The following is a 10,909-nucleotide window of genomic DNA, read 5'->3' as shown; positions in this document are numbered from 1 at the left end:
TGTTAATGACGTTTAGAAGCTTTAGAACACTTTCCTGGGGTCTTTATGTGTGTTTTTAGATATTTTAGATTGTATCAGTGAGCCCAGTGTCTCTGATGTCATGGACACTGGGATCACTTACTTCCTGGACTACATGTGTACTCAGTAAGACAGACCTCCCCTATCCACAAGGAGGAGCAGTGCACCAAAGTATTTTGGGAATTGTAGTCCAGGAAGGAAGTGAGACCAGTGTCCATGACATCAGAGACACTGGGCTCACTGCTACAATCTAAAATATCTAAAACCACATATTACACACATAAAGACCCCCAGGAAAGTGTTCTAAAGCTTCTAAACGTCAATAACATATATTTTTTTGCAAAAAGGGTGAAGTGTCCCTTTAATCAGGAGTTGTGGTATAGCCATGGGGTTATCTTGTCTTCATGTCTTTATGTAGTCCTATATGTAAATTGTCTTGTTCTTTGTGTTATGTCAAATGTGTGTATTATGTGTTCTGCATACTTGGTTGACAAATGTCAGTGCTGTGAACTGACAATAAAGTACTATATCATATCATATCATCATATCACAGTATCCCTCAACTAGTTGCTCAGCCAAATTTGTACTTTCTGAACGGGAACCCATTTTTGGTGTTCATGTTATGCTTTAGCTATTGAAAAATAGCAGATCTACAAGCTCATAGCGCGCCACAGAGTGGCACGCTACGAGCTTGTAGGTCTGCTATTTTTGAAAAATGTAAGAATGACTGACATTTTTAGAATCTGATCTCAGGTCAGGTAAAAAAAAAAAGTCAGATCTAAAAGCTCACAACATGCGCTATACTGGACACTAATTTCCTTAAGTACAGTACTCAGATAAATCATGTGTTTCATTAGTCACAGCACAGGGAAAGAGAGGGGACATCTTCAGACGAAGGCAGCTGGGAGCTGGGAGATGGAGTTTGGTGTGTGTGTGTGTGTGTGTGTGTGTGTGTGTGTGTGTGTGTGTGTGTGTGTGTGTGTGTGTGTGTGTGTGTGTGTGTGTGTGTGTGTGTGTGTGTGTGTGTGTGTGTGTGTGTGTGTGTGTGTGTGTGTGTGTGTGTGTGTGTGTGTGTGTGAGTCCACCTAGGTGGTACACACTATACAGTTACTGTGACCAGTCATGCTGCGCACACACACACCCTCCTGAACCGCAGCCCCCCCCCACCCCCCGGCCCGGCCCGGCTAGGCTGCAGGGCACACACACACACACACACACACACACACACACACACACACACACACACACACCACATCTGATCCACACATGTAGGCTGTGTGCATGGTTCCAATTAACGCAGATTCTATGTGTGTTCTGCTGGTAGTATACATGTGGGTCTCGGTGTGTGTGTGTGTGTGGGAGTTGGGGGGTGTGTGTGTGGGGGGGTCTTAATTGCGTAGTGTGAAGTTTATGGTCTGGGCTCTACTTTCTACTGCGCAGCAAGACACTGACATTACATCTACATGCATGTCATCTGTGACGGCTACACACACACACACACACACACACACACACACACACACACACACACACACACACACAGTTCATTTTATCGTGGTAACTCCAATAGTATATACAAATGGACCATTTGGTTCCATTTTTGCTCTATCGCTTCAGAGTTAAATGAAGCACACAAAATTGTAACAGTACAATTTTGCGTGCTTAATTTATACTTCAGTATAGGAGCATTCATTCATTCATATTGTATAGGACTATATACCAGAGCTTCCAATCTCCCAAAATGTACTGCATAAAATATATAGATAATTATAATGCACTTAAACATCTGTTACTTATGAAGCCATGCAGGCTATTTGAGTTTTCTTCTGTTTCAATAAATAAGAACACAGTCCAGTTTAGTTCCAATTCTAAAGTAAGACAGATAAGACATTAATCTGATTGATTGTAGAATTAAAACAGACCTCAGCGTTCCTGTTACATTTAACCACACTCCTTTGGTCTTTACTTTAATTGTATTTGAATAATTGAATAACTAAATAATTAACTACTGAATAACTAACACAATAAACAACACATAAATACATAAAACAAATGTATATCTTAAATGGTGTAACCCAACTAAGAACCCCATTTGGGTCAATTGTTGCTTAATTTAATTGTTAATTGTAGATTGCCACTGATTCCTTACAGGTCTTTTTTATTTTTCTTAACCCTTTCAGAGATATTGATCAGTGGGTATTTACAGTGTAATTTAACCCCTTCAGGACGGGAACGCCTTTTGGTGTTTTAAGCATTATGTTATACTTGTCATTAAGCTATTGAAAAATAGCAGATCTACAAGCTCATAGCGAGCTTGTAGATCTGCAATTTTTTTGAAAAAATCGTGAAAATGTGGCGGATATCTTTGAATATATATTCTTTCAGAGCGAACGTTTTTAACTCGAATCTTTGCTTCTGCGGGGGAAGGTGGGGGGGGGTCCCTGGCACAACATATTTTAAGATGGGGGTCAATGGTGGCCAATTACATATAATTGTGGGGGTCCTTGACATGAAATTGTCTGAAAACCAGCTGACATAGAAACATGAGGTTTTCAGAAAACTGTCAGGAGGATTTAGAAGACATTTGTATAGAATCTGGTCTCAGGTCTAAATTAGTTAACAGAAGGAGGAGGAGTGACTGGGGGAGGAGGCAGAGGAGTACGGGGAGGAGGGGAGGGGGAGGAGGGGTAGGAGGAGGAGGAGGAGGAGGAGGAGGGGAGAAGAAATGTTCCCCTTCACCGGAAGCAGTGTGAGACAGGAGCTGCTCGTAGACTGACCTATTGCACACGGAGCTAGGGCGAACGAGCATTAGAGACACACAGAGAGAGAGAGAGAGAGAGAGAGAGAGGTGTAGTTTATAGGCACAGTATCTCACTGTCTCTTCTCAACAGCATGAAGCCGTTCCTGCAGCTACTTGTCTGTGTGTGAGAGAGAGAGAGATAGAGAGAGACAGAGAGAGAGAGAGAGAGCAACAAGATGCTGGATACCCGGAGTTCAAAGAAACTCAGATAAATAGATATAGAGGACCCGTGGAATGACGCGCCTCCACAGTTGTACGGCGAGTGTGCGTGAGCGTGTGAGCGTGTGTGTGTGTGTGTGCACGTGGTGTAGCATGTGTGTGTGTTGACCAGCGGGCCATAGAGTGTGCTGTATCTCCTTTCTGAAGGTGTATACGGTATACGGTATAACGTACACACTGGGTGGACTGTACTGTACTACTAGGCTCTATTGTGCTGCTCTCTATATGGACCTATCTACTGTAGGACTGCTTTCTGACATGCTCACACTCTGAGGTAAGAAATGGCACTTTCTACACACTTGTGTACACTGTGTGTGTTGTGTGCGTGTGTGGCGCGCGTGTGTGTGTGCGTGTGCGTGTGCACACACATGCATGTATGTATGTGAGGCGAGAGAGAGCGTGCGCATGCACGCCCTGTGGAGACACGCTATTGGTTTTCTATCAATTAATTAACGGTGTAATTAGTAATTGCGTAATATTCACTGTGTCCGTTATAGTCATCACCGCTCCGGATATTGGCTCTATTAAAAAAAGAACGTATTATGATAAATAGCATTTCCTACAGTATACGTCATCCGTTTTTTAAATTGTATTATGGCTAAATCTCACCTTATAAGACTCGTCTATTTTCCTTGGCTTTTAATCCCACTTGAGTCCATGTAATGTTTGTTTTAATCTTAGCTTTCTTAGTTTTTTTTTATCTTCCGTGCTTATATTTAGCTCCCTGTATCACGCCAACATTTCTCATTGTGTTTTTTGGTGTTGTTTTTTTCTTATTTTTCCACTGATCCGTACAGCACTGTGGTCAACCGTGGTTGTTTTAAAACGTGCTTTAAAAATAACGTTTGATTTGATTTGATAAATGAATGAATATAAAGTTAAGCAGGCTATAGCTACTGCGTCCACATTGGGTCAGCAGGTTATAATAATAATAACAATAATTGTTCTTCTGTTGCAATAAGAAAGCCCAATTGTTGATATCGTCGACTCGTACACCAGCACGACGTAACATGTCGATTTGCTCAGACACATTATGACGTAAATTCTCCATTAATTGTCAATGGCTTTAGTTTTAATGTTTGTGTTAATAGGACAAAGATCTCTCTAGCTGTGTATATATATATATATATATATATATATATATATATATATACATATGAGGGCAGAGGGGCTGCCTGGCAGGCGTCCGTCAGAAAGAGGACTTAAAATGAATACACTATTCACAGCGGTGTTGTTTTTGACAGCAGGTTTTAGTCATAATTATAGTCTCCTGAATAGTTTTCATTTGGTTTCAGTCACCTGGAATGTTGTAGTGTTTCAGTCTATAGTTTCAGTCGACTAAAATGTCATGTAAGATTTTAGTTGACTAAATCTACAGTTGATTTAGTCGACTAAAATGTATTTTGGTGGGCGTTGATGCCGTCGCGATGACCGTTTTTTACACATGCTGAAAATAGCCGATCTACAAGCCCACAACTTGTAGATGAGCTTGTAGATCTCCTATTTTCAACATGAGTGTAAAATGACTCGTGCTGGATCTCTCTCGTCCACTAGTCCCTTCCTAACTTTTTTTTTTTTTTTTTTAAGATATTTTTTTGCGGCTTACGCCTTTTATTGATTTTTTAAGGGACAGATAGTAGGCTGACAGGAAACGGGAGAGAGATGGGGGGATGACATGCAGTAAAGGCCGTGTCGGGTCCGGGAGTCGAACCCGCGGCACACCGCAACTGGATCACCAGTCCGGTGCCCAGACCGTTACGCTACGGCCTGGGCCGCTTCCTAACATTTTTGTCTAGTTTTCATTTGTTGACGAAATTGTCAGTATATTTAGTTTTAGTCATCATAGCTTAGTTTTCATTTAGTTTCCGTTTAGTTTTCCTCAGTGAAAAAAATAGCAGATCTACAAGCTCTCAACGCGTCGCGCTGCGACGCGTTGTGAGCTTGTAGATCTGCTATTTAGTAGATCTGCTACTTAGTTTTAGTCGACGGAATCAACACTGATTCTCAGTTCACACTAAAGCTACGTTTCTAAACAATATACAGTATCTATAACTGTATGTCTCTACTGTATGTGACTGTCTCTACAGGCCTGAGTGAGTTCAGGTTGAATAGTACAGTTTTTAAGTTACGGTCCTGTTCTTTACATTCACAGTAAAATTATTGCTGTTCATTTATCCATTTTGTAATAATAATTGTAATTCATTAACTTCATTCAGGCTATTTATTCAGTCCTTCTTTACACCTCATAACTTAAAACTAGATTATTATTATTATTATTATTAATACTAATAATTAGTTATAAAGTAAAATAACGATTTTGTTGTGAAATGTACAAATTGGTTTAGTTTTGTAACTCACATTTAGTGTAAGGAAATAAAATGCACGTGAATTTTCTTTCACGAATGAAACGTATCTACAGTACGGCTTAATGCAACAACTATTTCAAAAGCTGTGTGTGTGTGTGTGTCACACACACACACACACACACACACACACACACACACACACACACACACACACACACACACACACTTGCGTGGTGTCGGATGTCCCGTTGCAGATGGGTTGGGTTATTACCAGAAACACACAGCACTATTCTTCTCTCTCTCTCTCTCTCTCTCTCTCTCTCTCTCTCTCTCTCTCCCCCCTGTCACCCTGTATCTCTCTCTCTCTCTCCCCCCTGTCACCCTGTGTCTCTCTCTCTCTCTCTCTCCCCCCTGTCACCCTGTGTCTCTCTCTCTCTCTCTCTCTCTCTCTCTCTCTCTCTCTCTCTCTCTCTCTCTCTCTCTCTCTCTCTCTCTCTCTCTTTCTTTCTTTCTTTCTCTCTCTCTCTCTCTCTCTCTCTCTGACACACTTCCTCTCCTTTCCTTTTTGCCAAAGATAATAATAATACACTTTTAAGCACCTTAAATTAAAAGGTGTTTTCAACACTGTTGAACATTCTATAGAAGCACATCATCATATATATAATATATATATAATCATATATAATATATCATCAGAAACAGGCCTAGATACAAAATAAAATAAAGAAGTTGACGCTAATCAAAAAAAAATATAAGGCACAATTAAATTCTTTAGCCATTTCACTGAATATGTATAAGATAGTCCAGGAGAGTCACGCCGTTAGGCTCAACGAGGCCTAATGAGGAAACGCTAACATAACATTATTGAAGTGTAATCTCCTTCTATAAACTAATTAACGTTAATTAACCGGGGGGGCACCTGTACGTATCCCTGGGGGAACCCCCCCCCCCCCCCCCCCAGGCCAAACAGGTTGTGCTTCAGAGCGGTCACCCTGCCAACCGGGGTCAAAGGTCGTCTATTTAAGTGGATCAGGTGACACACACACACACAGGTCCTTCAGGCATCGTGGCCACCTGAGAGCCTGTCTGATGACACACACACACGCCGGGTCCTTCAGGCATCATCGTGGCCACCTATAAGAGCCTGTCTGAGGCCTGTCGATGGGTCCTTCAGGCATCATCGTGGCCACCTATAAGAGCCTGTCTGAGGCCTGTCGATGTGTGAGTGAAGTCAGAATGGTGTCTTCATTCCACTGGTTCTCAGACCATTTCCAGTTTCAAGGACCGCCACTTTGGTATATATATATATATATATATATGCATTACTGGCCACAGAACCAGTGTTGATTTCGTCGACTAAAACTAAGACGGACAATGTTCGTCGACTACCTTTTTTCACTGACGAAAACTAAATGTTTACTACATGAAAACTAAGCTACGATGACTAAGACAATTTCGTCAACAAATAAAAAACTAGGCTAAAATGTTAGGAAGGGACTAGTGGACGAGAGAGATCCAGTATAAGTCATTTTACACTTGGTTTGCATGCTGAAAATAGCTGATCTACAGTACAAGCAAATTGACCCGAAACCAAATTGACCCGTAAAAGAGTCCGCTACTCCGCTTCGTTTCCATGTGTACGCTCTCAGAGTCGCAGACTACCCATTCTGACCGGGCACCCATTTTGGTGTTAGCATCATGTTATGCTTTAGCTATTGAAAAATAGCAGATCTACAAGCTCGTATCGCGCCACCGAGTGGCGCGATACGAGCTTGTAGGTCTGCTATTTTTGAAAAAAATCGAAGAACGACTGACATTTTTAGAATCTGATCTCAGGTCAGAATGGGTTCATCAGACCAGTGTGTGTCCGGCGGAAACCTCGTATGAATCTGATCTCAGGTCAGAATGGGTTAAGTCCACTTGGTTCCTAACTATCAACAATTTAGATGCCTGCATGCAGGGACCCCCTGGAACCGACCCCCCCCCCCCCCGCAGCAAGGACCCCACGGGGGGGCCCCTATGGACCCCACTTTGAGAACCTCTGGTCTATGGAAGAAGAAGTGTATGCTGGGAATGTCTAGAATGGCATGTCAGGCTCCCCTTTTTGCTGATGTAACAATTTAGCCTCTGAAATAGTCTATGCCGTTTGAATTGTCGAAACAATACCAGCTATTTTCCCCCACTTCGTTTTACTGCAGTTTCATGAGCTTCTCTCAGTCAATACATTGCATTAGGGGTCACTGTGATATTATATTATATGTGCTGTCCGTCCTTTAAGGATGTGTGTTCTGGATGTGTAAGTGGAGGAGAAGCACTTAATCACCAAAACGTGAGGATTTGTCTTTCACAACAATACGGTCTGTAGGTATAGCTGTTGATCTTTCACTCTGTGTGTGTGTGTGTGTGTGTGTGTGTGTGTGTGTGTGTGTGTGTGTGTGTGTGTGTGTGTGTGTGTGTGTGTGTGTGTGTGTGTGTGTGTGTGTGTGTGTGTGTGTGTGTGTGTGTGTGTGTGTGTGTGTGTGTGAAGAGACCCTCGTGGACAGAGGGTTGGGGGTGAGAGAGAGAGAGAAAGTGTGTACTACTACGGATGGTGGACGATGATAAAAGCTTCTCAGGATCAAAGCCTACTAGTGTGTGTGTGTGTGTGTGTGTGTGTGTGTACGCTTGTGTTTTCACAGATCATGTTGAAACAGAAATGGACAGGGAGCGATGTGTGTGTGTGTGTGTGTGTGTGTGTGTGTGTGTGTGTGTGTGAATGGGGCCACTGCATGTGTGCTACATGCGGATTGCAGTTTCTCACGGCCGTGTGGTAGATGTCGTGACTGACAGCCTTGTAAAATCTCAGGAAAGCATGAAATGTGACATGAAATGGTGTGTGTGTGCGTGAGCGCGACGTGTGTGTGTATGTGTGTGTGTGTGTGTGTGTGTGCATGCGTGCGTGCGTGCGTGCGCGCCCGGGTACATGCATGTGTAAAGTGATCCATGCGAGGGCACCGGCTGACCTTTGAACCCTGTCTTAAACAGCAAAGTGCTGCTTTTTATTCTCTCTCAGCGGGACCCTCTAATCAGAACCATAACACCACGCACGCACACACACACACGCATGCACGCGCACATGCACGCGCACACACATGCACGCGCGTCCTCGTTTCCAAAATACCTTCAGTTCAGTCAGTGTGTGCTTAAGGTAGCGCTGTTACTCGGAAAGCAGGCCTGTGATTGCGATAATGTGCAAATGACCTGGATATCGGCACTAGTTAATTCTTCTGGTGTGTTGGGCATGCGTGCGTGCGTGTGCGTGTGCCCGCGTGCGTGTTACCGCGTGCGTGTGCCTGCGTGTGAGTGTGCATTGTGTGTGTGTGTTATGTATGTCTTGGTTGTCCTCCATGTGTGTGTGCGCGTGTGCCCGTGTGTGAGTGTGCATTGCGTGTGTGTGTTTATGTATGTCTTGGTTGTCCTCCATGTGTGTGTGTGTGTGTGTGTGTGTGTGTGGTTGGCAGAGCCACGCGTGCCCTACACCTCTCCGGCGTGTTGACACAGTGATTACGGGGCAGCTGGTACACATTGAGGCGCTCGCTGAGCTCCGCCCTGCATTTACTGTTGTAATTAGTTCCTGTTCCAAATAAGAGACAGGAATTTTAATAGAGAACCGCTGGCCACTCGCTTCTTATACCTCCACTGATCCTCACGCGCACAAACACACACACACACACCCCACGGGGTGGGTGTGTGTGTGTGTGTGCACGCGTGTGTATGGTCGTGAGTCATGCTGTGTGTATGTGCGTGCGTGTTTGTGTATGTATTCAGTATGTGCGTGTGTGCGTGTGTGTGTGTGTGTTGCAGCAGAACAGTGTTGGGAGCGTCTGATAATAACAGATCTACAAGCCCACCACGCTTGGCATCTGGGATGCGTTTTGTAGTTTGGCTGTTTTTGGGGGCAGCAGTGACGTGACACCACCGCACGACAAAGTAAAAAGAATCAGTCTTTGAGTTGATAAGTCCTCCTAATTCTACGTCAGATGTGTGGTGAAATGATCAGGGGTGTAATGTACAGAGTATCTGATTCCAGCGCTCATTGATTGACATCACCTCATGTCTTTTCCGTCACAGTTCAAGCCCAAAAGTCAAGTCTCGATTTAGTGTCCTCCTCCTCCTCCTCCTCCTCGCCGCTACGGAGACGGCCAGTTTAAGAGAGCGAAGATTGAGCGACCGCGACCCGGCGTGACCCCGCCGGTGACCTTTCCTCTCCTAAAAGAGTGGAGGATGAGGAGGAGGGTTCCGAGCTCCGGGGGGGTCAAGTGGGGTCGAGGGTGAACAAGTTAATATCTGTCACTTAAAAGCCAGTTAGCGGTTCCTCCGATGGCAGTGTGAGTGGTTTATAGAACACCCACCGGGGGCTGGCGTTGGGATTCACCCCCAGGGTGAGTGGTGGAACACTGGGGGCTGGCTTTGGGATTCACCCCCAGGGTGATTGGTAGATTCACCCCCAGGGTGAGTGGTAGATTCACCCCCAGTGTGAGTGGTAGATTCACCCCAGTGTGAGTGGTACATTCACCCCCAGGGTGAGTGGTAGATTCACCCCCAGTGTGAGTGGTAGATTCACCCCCAGTCTGAGTGGTAGATTCACCCCCAGTCTGAGTGGTACATTCACCCCAGTGTGAGTGGTAGATTCACCCCCAGGGTGAGTGGTAGATTCACCCCCAGGGTGAGTGGTAGATTCACCCCCAGGGTGAGTGGTACATTCACCCCAGTGTGAGTGGTAGATTCACCCCCAGGGTGAGTGGTAGATTCACCCCCAGGGTGAGTGGTAGATTCACCCCCAGTGTGAGTGGTAGATTCACCCCAGTGTGAGTGGTAGATTCACCCCCAGGGTGAGTGGTAGATTCACCCCCAGGGTGAGTGGTAGATTCACCCCCAGGGTGAGTGGTAGATTCACCCCCAGGGTGAGTGGTAGATTCACCCCCAGGGTGAGTGGTAGATTCACCCCCAGGGTGAGTGGTAGATTCACCCCCAGGGTGAGTGGTAGATTCACCCCCAGTGTGAGTGGTAGATTCACCCCCAGTCTGAGTGGTACATTCACCCCAGTGTGAGTGGTAGATTCACCCCCAGGGTGAGTGGTAGATTCACCCCCAGGGTGAGTGGTAGATTCACCCCCAGGGTGAGTGGTAGATTCACCCCCAGGGTGAGTGGTAGATTCACCCCCAGGGTGAGTGGTAGATTCACCCCCAGGGTGATTGGTAGATTCACCCCCAGGGTGAGTGGTAGATTCACCCCCAGGGTGAGTGGTAGATTCACCCCCAGTGTGAGTGGTAGATTCACCCCAGTGTGAGTGGTAGATTCACCCCAGTGTGAGTGGTAGATTCACCCCAGTGTGAGTGGTAGATTCACCCCAGTGTGAGTGGTAGATTCACCCCAGGGTGAGTGGTAGATTCACCCCAGGGTGAGTGGTAGATTCACCCCCAGGGTGAGTGGTAGATTCACCCCAGGGTGAGTGGTAGATTCACCCCAGTGTGAGTGGTGGAACACTGGGGCCTCGCTTTGTGATTCACCCCAGTGTGAGTGGTGG

At 45.2% G+C, this 10,909-nt stretch overlaps 1 protein-coding gene across 4 annotated transcripts in view; it reads left to right on the top strand.

Moving 5' to 3' along the window:
- The first annotated feature begins 3,238 nt into the window (after nt 1-3,238).
- The window catches only part of eya4 (EYA transcriptional coactivator and phosphatase 4), a 102,752-nt gene continuing 95,081 nt past the window's right edge, over nt 3,239-10,909 (top strand). For all 4 annotated transcript variants that reach the window (XM_083791101.1, XM_083791102.1, XM_083791099.1 and 1 more), the window contains exon 1: nt 3,239-3,311. The gene's annotated coding sequence lies outside the window, so the exon portion shown is untranslated. The remainder of the gene's footprint in view (nt 3,312-10,909) is intronic.

Source organism: Protomyctophum parallelum (assembly GCF_964188405.1).
Source record: "Protomyctophum parallelum genome assembly, chromosome: 19".
NCBI classification, from domain to species: domain Eukaryota; kingdom Metazoa; phylum Chordata; class Actinopteri; order Myctophiformes; family Myctophidae; genus Protomyctophum; species Protomyctophum parallelum.
The sequence above is the reverse complement of the archived record's forward strand: the minus strand, read 5'-3'. Positions and strand labels throughout refer to the sequence as shown.